Source organism: Cynoglossus semilaevis, chromosome 15, assembly GCF_000523025.1.
Source record: "Cynoglossus semilaevis isolate Cse_v1.0 chromosome 15, Cse_v1.0, whole genome shotgun sequence".
Classification (NCBI taxonomy): Eukaryota; Metazoa; Chordata; class Actinopteri; order Pleuronectiformes; family Cynoglossidae; genus Cynoglossus; species Cynoglossus semilaevis.
Window position 1 is genome coordinate 972,103 of NC_024321.1, and position 8,006 is coordinate 980,108.

The window sequence follows — 8,006 nt, forward strand, 5'->3', positions numbered from 1 at the left end:
GAGAGAAAGTAAACAAATATATATTGCGTAACACAAATCAGCGCCTTCACCTCACGCACACAATATTTGGGGGGGTTAGAGGGGAGCTACTTCATCCTGCAAACAATGACCAACAATCACACGGAAAACCTCAAGTACAACAATGTCAAATTGAAAAAAAAAAAAAAGGATGTTTCTTGCTTACAAAAGGTCATAAAACTACACTCAGAGCCAACACAAAAAGATCTCTTGGTAAGTGACTCATAAGCTCCACATATAGTAGTGATATCGTAGAATTTCAATAACTTTATCCTATGTGAAAAGATCTTCCAAAATAGTTTGTGTTTATAAACATCCCAAAGGGAAGTTGAGCTAGAAATGTTTACCTAGAAATGCTTAAAATGTTAGAAAAAATTAGGAAACTTGCCACAGAAAAAAAAAATACTGCAAAGAAAGTGTTTGGTCTGGCTTTAAACAGCTAAGGTTTTTATTATTTACCAAATATTTTTAATTCTCAGAAAAATATAACCCTCCCCATCCAGGAACATCTTTAATTAAACCTGATTGTTGTTTCTTGTGCAGGTCACAGTGTCTTTAGTTACCGATACTGTTGGGAGAAAATGCACAAATATCTGGTACCTTTCTGGATTGTTCGTAGGATCAAAAAAATGTTTACTGTAAAGTGTTTGTTTGTTATGAACGTTTCTGCTATCACCTGCGTCGCTTCTTATCATCTGTATCACTTCGGCTTGGGAATCTTTTTGAAAATAATTTTGAAAAATAAATACACAATTTTACCTCAGATTGTAAATGTCGTTAATTCCGGCATCTCTGACTGTTCTGAAACTGCATGAAACAATAGCTAATTTTCAAACAGAGTCCTTAAACATTTTCTAATCAATTTAACAACAATCAAACCACTGTTTGCTTAATTGCCTTGACTTGAGGGTCTTTCCTCAGCCATTATCTTCGCAACATCGCAACAACGCAATTTAACATCTAACAATTAAGCTCCCAGGTCCTCTGGGCTTTTTCATGCTTATTAAAGTAAACTTTTTTTTTCATCACAATAAATGTTTATTACCCGACACATATTCCTCTAAATAATCAAATTAGCTCTGGGTCCCTCCTTAATCAAATATGATTATGACTCCATGCAGATCCTTTAAAAATGAAAACACAAAGCAATATTTCAAAACTCCAGAGTCAGTTCAGGGAGACGCATAAAAAAAAAGAAACCTAGTAGTATGCATATTTCAATGTTTTAATAACACTCAATACAACTGCATTACCTTGCATGGAAACTGGGCCTTAAATCTTTATTTTGGTTTTATTACAGAAAGCCACCAGGTGGCACATGAAAGATTTTGTTCGTGTTACTGAAAGCAGGCAAGTTTGTTTCAAACCAAAATAGCAACGTCTGTTCTATAAAACCAATTTAACCAGACCATCTGTAAGACGTCAGTTTTCACTCTCTGGAACTGTAGCTGTAAAAAAAATCATCAGCCACAATGCCACCGTAAAAACACAAAGTTGCGACATAAATTCGATTTTCTTTAATTAGTTCTAGTAATAACACGATTACTGAGAGTCTGAAGCTGATGACACCAACAACCAAAACTTAACGTTAAAATTCAGAAGAACACCAAGATTACATGAAGCACAGCAACTAGCATGTCTGACATTTGTAGAACCTAATGTGACTTGACTTCTCCGGACATATTTTGATTATTTTTAAAAAATAATAATAAAAGTGTATATTTTGAGACATGTAACCATGAGATCTTGAAAATGACAACCAAAAATCTTGATAACAATGACCGTGATTTACATTTCTGGTCTATTAAGCAACCCTGCTGATGCACAATGATGCTAATGAACTGAAAAGTGATGACACAGGAACTTGCCGCTTAGAGTCAAGTGATGGCACTAAAAAGTCCGGTGTCAGCAGAATAAAACTGACTAATAATCAGCCACTAATGTTTCATCAGCTCTGAGCGTCTACGAAGCAGAATCACTCAACAACTACTGAACCAATATCCATGAAATTTTGGGCACTTGTCTTATCTATCTGCGTGTCCTGACCCAGGCTCGGGTAACGAAGGCTCTACAAGTCATTGAAGGGACAGTGATAGACGAACAGTTGACTCACTAACTCAACATAACCCGTGTCGTGAATGTTCTGTCCAGACAATACTTTAACACCAAAAAGATTCTTTAATTCTACAGTTTTGTCTTCACTGAGAAAACTGTTCTTGTCCACCTATTATTCTTGCACTTATCTTCATAAAAAAACCAATATAATCAGCAAAGAAATGACATCTTAAAAGCTTTTTACCATTATGTACTGTGAAATTGGATCATTTTATAACATAGTTTTGTCCCTTTTTACTTTTATACTCTAACTTCGTCCATTAATACAGAAGTTCAGAAAAAAATAAAAAAACACAAAATTAACTACAACAACAAACAGAATAGGGAGAGCAAAACCACAAGCTAAAATAATACAATATATATATATATATATAAATATATATATATATACACATACATATATACATACACATACATATATACATACATATACATATATACATATATATACACACACATATATATACACATATACATATATATATACACATATATACATATATATATAATTATCATATTGAAGTTAGTAACTCAGTAGAAAAATTATCAATAAAATTCCAATTGTGCGAACATTGTTCAACAATAACTGTAATTGACAGACACGATTCAACACTTGGTTGTTTGTCAAAGCCATAAACTTCAAAAAGTACACAACCCTTCCTTGTGTAATCAGATCAGATGTCGTAGTTGCCAAAATGATGCTCCACTTTGTTGAAATGGCAGCAGACTGTAACAAGCGCCACTGGAGTAAGGGAATTTCACACAAATCAACGTTCTCCCAATGGATCTGTTTACAAAGTCATCTGGATTGACTGTGGCTGGAAAGTCAAGGAGTGTCAGTGAAGACAAAAACTGATCTAATGTCATGACGAATTTGTGGAAATATTCTTTTTTTATTTAAGATAAAAGTCATCCGAGTTTTTGTCCTTTTCCAAGTACAACCAAAACAAAGGAAAGAGGTTATAGGAGGAGTGAAAATAAATCTACACCTGACATTTAGCATGTCTTAAATCCAGACTGCGTCAGACCTGACTTTGTTAAATGTATACATATGCTTGGTGTGCTTAGGTTTTCAGTCATGCAGGTCATCTTATCACCTCAGTTCTGAAAAAATTAAGAAGCCTCTCTTGGATGAGAGGTCCAAGAAACCTCTTCTGTCTTGTTGCCCTCAAAGTAACCATTTTTGGATACGTCTTTCAAAACTTTGTATAGTTACAATTCAAAGACTTAAAGAAAAACTTTTAGCATTCAGCAACATTCCCCAGTTTGGATAAAGGAAGGAATAGATTTCTGACCATTGACACTAATGGCTTTTAAGATGTTTGGCGAAATGGAACAAATACACAGGCTGTTCTCCCACGTATATTAAAACAAGCTTCTTGAAAAAGGTGGTTGAAGACACAGATTAAATCTAAATTACAGCTGAATTTTAAACAAACAAAATATCTAAATCTGACAGGTACAACAATTTATGCCATAAACTTGATTATGATGGGATGATGTTTATTATGATGGGATAGTTTATTTTTCCATCTGTCAGATAACTTCACTGAACATGTACTTAAGTTGAACAAGAATACTTCATCTTTGGGGTTCTTTTTTTTTTCTTTTAGAAAATAGTTTAGCCCCATGTATTGAAAAATAACATCGTCCTGTTGCTGTATTTCCCTTGGCAATATGCAAATAATTATTTTGAAAATGTAAATGATGGTAAACATCTGGCTTCATTTGCTTTGCACCCCCGAGTCTTCTGTTTGCTGAAACTTTGGTTGATGTTTTCATTTAGCCACAAGCCTGTGGCCTGATCCAGAAAAATGCACCAAGTTGTCAGACAATAAAACAAAACAGAACTACAATATAAGGCACCCTGGACAATTTTACAGAGGTTTTCATCACCATTCTTCTAAAGCAGTTATGTAAAGTTGCTCTCCAGGGACGGATACATCGCCTGACAATAAAACATCACCCTGTTGTTATTCACAAATATGAAGCATCCTTCACCCAAAACCAACTAAATCAAAATGTTTTTGTTTTTTTTGGGAAGGGGGCCCAAAAGGCTGCGTAATGGGGATGTGACTCTCAATGAAGTGAAATCTTCTGGAGGAAAGCCTGCTCGGGCTTCAAACTAAAACATGGGAGCTTTCTTATCCATAATCTTCAGGCTTAAAAACAGCAGTCAATGGTCAATAAAAGGGAAGTGAAGACATCAGTCTAATACAGGAGACATGAAAGATCCAGCCCCTGATCCTGGCACAGGAAAATCTACCATCAACATGCACCAGACTGTTGTGGAAAGCTGCTCCTCTCTGCAAACTGGATTAAGGCAAATGTAATCAAGCACAGAATGTCAGTTGATTTCCTCAACAAATAAATTAAGCCATGACAGATGAGGTGTTAGGTTCAGCTCTACACAGCAAATGTTGACTCTTTTTCACTAGTTCCATTCCAAAGGCTTAAATTAAAAATAAAAATAAATAAATAATATTGAGTCACCAGACTTGAGTGAGAGCTGATGTGACTTTAAAAGGGCATAAAAGCCGTAATGGCTTTATTATTTCAGGAAAGGACTGGTTCTGTTTATACTTTCCAAAAAAACAGCATCTATTGAAAGAACGAGGCCATGTGGATAATATTAAATCTCTGTGAATGTACTTGCGCTGTAAGACCAGATCATGTGACTGCAGACCAGTACAGCTCTGCCCTGGGGTTATTACCTTCTGTGTCGGACGCTTCTGTCTGTTTCTGTGTAGCATAACATTTACACTGCCAAAAAAACGAAATGAAGAACTACTTTGGTTAAGGAAACCGTTAGGATATTAAGTTATTCTCCATCTGTTCATGAGACAGAAATTGAATTTACACAACTCTGCATTTAAATAAATGTGACTCTCAAGGGCCTGGATTACATCCATGGGATCTTTTTAATATAATTATGATTATTCAGACTTATTCAAACAGGAACTGATAAGCTACGCACCTACAGCAATTATATCTGCTCAACCAACCGTTCCTCGCTAATTGCTGCAGAGTGTGAAGAGATATGAGCTGCTACGATACTTCCAACCAATTCATTCCCAGTTAAATGCTTATAAAATGATCCAAGTGCGATGCCTGAAATGGAAAAAGACCATGTAATTCCTATGTGGTTTGCAAACACTATATACCAAAATAATCAAAAAGAATAAGTAAGCTCCTGTTATCTACGCTGATTGATTTTGAACAAGACTACTGACACATTTTCAGGTGTGCAGTGTGTGCAGATTCAGGGGAAGGATATTAGATATCACTTGGGTCAAATCTGCCCAAACATGCAGTGTTGTGCATGATTTAAAGATGACCTTTAGTGATTATTTTTTGCACGGTTATACAGTTAGTGAATTAGAGGGTGTCCTGTCGGTAGGTAAAAATTCAGGGAAAGTGACAAACAAATGATACCATCCTAATTAGTTTCCATAGAATTTAACTGTTTCTCACTTAGTGATAATTTGAGTTTACACACGTTGAAAAACTTGAGGAGTTATTAGATATCAGAGGGACTTTTTGCCTCGGCCGCTGTGGTTTAGTTCATTACAACTCTCCTTGACAACTCCATGTGCTTTGGTTTAAGGTTTACTTTTTTTTTCTTTTCTTTTACTAGTACTGCTCCTATTCCTGCTTTTCTCAATGCAAACCCAATGTAGCACAGAATAAACACAAATGGAATTAAATGAAATGTTCTCTTGAACAATTGCTGTGGCAAAGTATCTGTATGTATGCATTTATGTAATGCACGTATAACAAATACTAAGGGAATATACTTCATTTACTTATGTATAATTGTGTTGTCCCAATTAACAAGATGGAGATTTTCTTATTCATCATTAGGCTAGGCATACATTTTGAACACCAGCTACAACTACAGTTGTTTCTTCCCAGTTCCTGCAGACAGTGGAAACCCTACTTGTCTTAGTCAGTAGAATGCACGCAAAATGCAACAAATGAGGATAAGTTGGACACCATAAATAAAAACACGTATCAGATCTAATTCGACAGCAAATTCTCGATTAATCTACTTATGCAATATTTCTGTGTAAGTCAGTAACTGGTTGTGAAGAAGCTCAATTCCACCATCACACACGTCTACGTCTACGAACAATTTTAATATGTTTTAAGTTTTAGGGTTTTAGAATTCAAAACCCTTTTGAAATGTAAACTAAGGGAGTGAAATAATTCCATTTTTAGGCTTGGATTTCAGAGAGAAACTCTGGGACCTGAGTCTTATGGTTTCTTCTACAATGTGACTAAAGCATTCTTTAACGCTTCCTCTCTCCCCACTTCCTGAATGCCATTATAAAAACGCTCACATGTGGCAGTTTCCTGTCTTTTTTCACACGTCTCCAAAACAAAGTCAAAGCTTTTCTTAACTCGCTTACATGGTATGAAGGTGTAAAAACAGATGTTAAAGCAGTGTGAGGGAAACTTTAACACCTGCACCTGTGACGACTCATCGGGGAGGAAGGTCTTTTCTAACATCCCCCAGTTGTTTTAAAAGCTGACATTTTGTAATTAGTCTGTGGTAACAGGGCAATAGTCAACTCTATAGGTGTAAAAGCTTCGTCTGTCAAATCTTACAGCTCCAGCAGCAAAGAATGACATGACATGATACTATTTAATTTTAATGTTGTCTTTCTGCAAAAGTCAACATACAAATTGTCTGCCACATGTCAACAGTGTTTGCCCAGGAGAAACGAAACCACAGACTCAGCGAGCATTTCCTGTGCCATCTTTAAATGTGCTAAATGCAAACATTTCAGTCAAGATTATTGCACACACATTTTTCTTTTTATTATATTGGTTTAACTTAAATGGACAAAAATGTGTAAAACATGTTAAGATTTACACCTTCATGTATTTGTGTGATTTTAGGCCTAGAACTAAACTGTAAAGTCAGTATTCAATAAACCAAAAATAGCATGTGTTAAAGACTCATCATACAAGTAAACCAAAAATAGCATGTGTTAAAGACCCATCATACGACCTGTTCAAAAGAGTTAAAGAACAAATGTGACATCTGCGAAAATAATACGTTGACAAAATAAGCTGTTCAGGCTAACTACATTAACGTTAAATGCTTCCCCAAAACCATAGCAAATCTGTTAAAGGTGTTGTTCACATGAGTGAACTGAAGTGTGCAAACACAGTGTCAAAGGCTGGTCATGGTCCATAAAGGTTTAGACATCTACCCTGTCCTCCATCTCTGTCTGAATGATAGAAGGTCGGGGTTTGTCAAAACCAACTAAGACCAGTTTGACCCACTTACATACAAAACACATTCTGGTAACATTTGTTCAAGTCAGGTCATGCATTTCCATTGAGTCATGTGTATAATTACTTTTCGTACTCCTAATACAAATAAGCATGCACGCTGGTAAACACTGGAGATGTGTATAATTACTTTTCGTACTCCTATGCTAATACAAATAAGCATGCGCGCTGGTAAACACTGGAAAACAGTATATTCCTTCCATTTAAAAAAAATCATCTGTCAAACACATCTCACTACATCTTTTCTTCATATTAGTTTAACTTTTCCACCACTGTGGTGTCACATTTGTCAGCCTCTGATCGATGTTTAGCTTACGTGCAAACAACAAAACACTTGACAATACAAGAAACCAGTTTTGTCTCTGCTAAAGAATGGTGCTAAAACAAAAGTCACCAGTATGTAAAAGAAAAATCAACATGTTTTAGTATGTATTGAAACCAAGCACAACAATTCCAGATCTCTTCAAGTCCAGAACCCAAAACTTTGCTTGCTTGCTGGAAATAAATCAACAAACTCAGATGATTTTCTTTTTCTTAGCTTAAAATGGATGGACAAGGACAATGCCTTA

The 8,006-nt window shown here is 35.6% G+C and overlaps 1 protein-coding gene across 4 annotated transcripts in view; it reads right to left on the reverse strand.

Moving 5' to 3' along the window:
• The window catches only part of diaph2 (diaphanous-related formin 2), a 443,473-nt gene that overhangs the window by 429,546 nt on the left and 5,921 nt on the right, over positions 1-8,006 (reverse strand). The gene's annotated exons all lie outside the window — the stretch shown is intronic.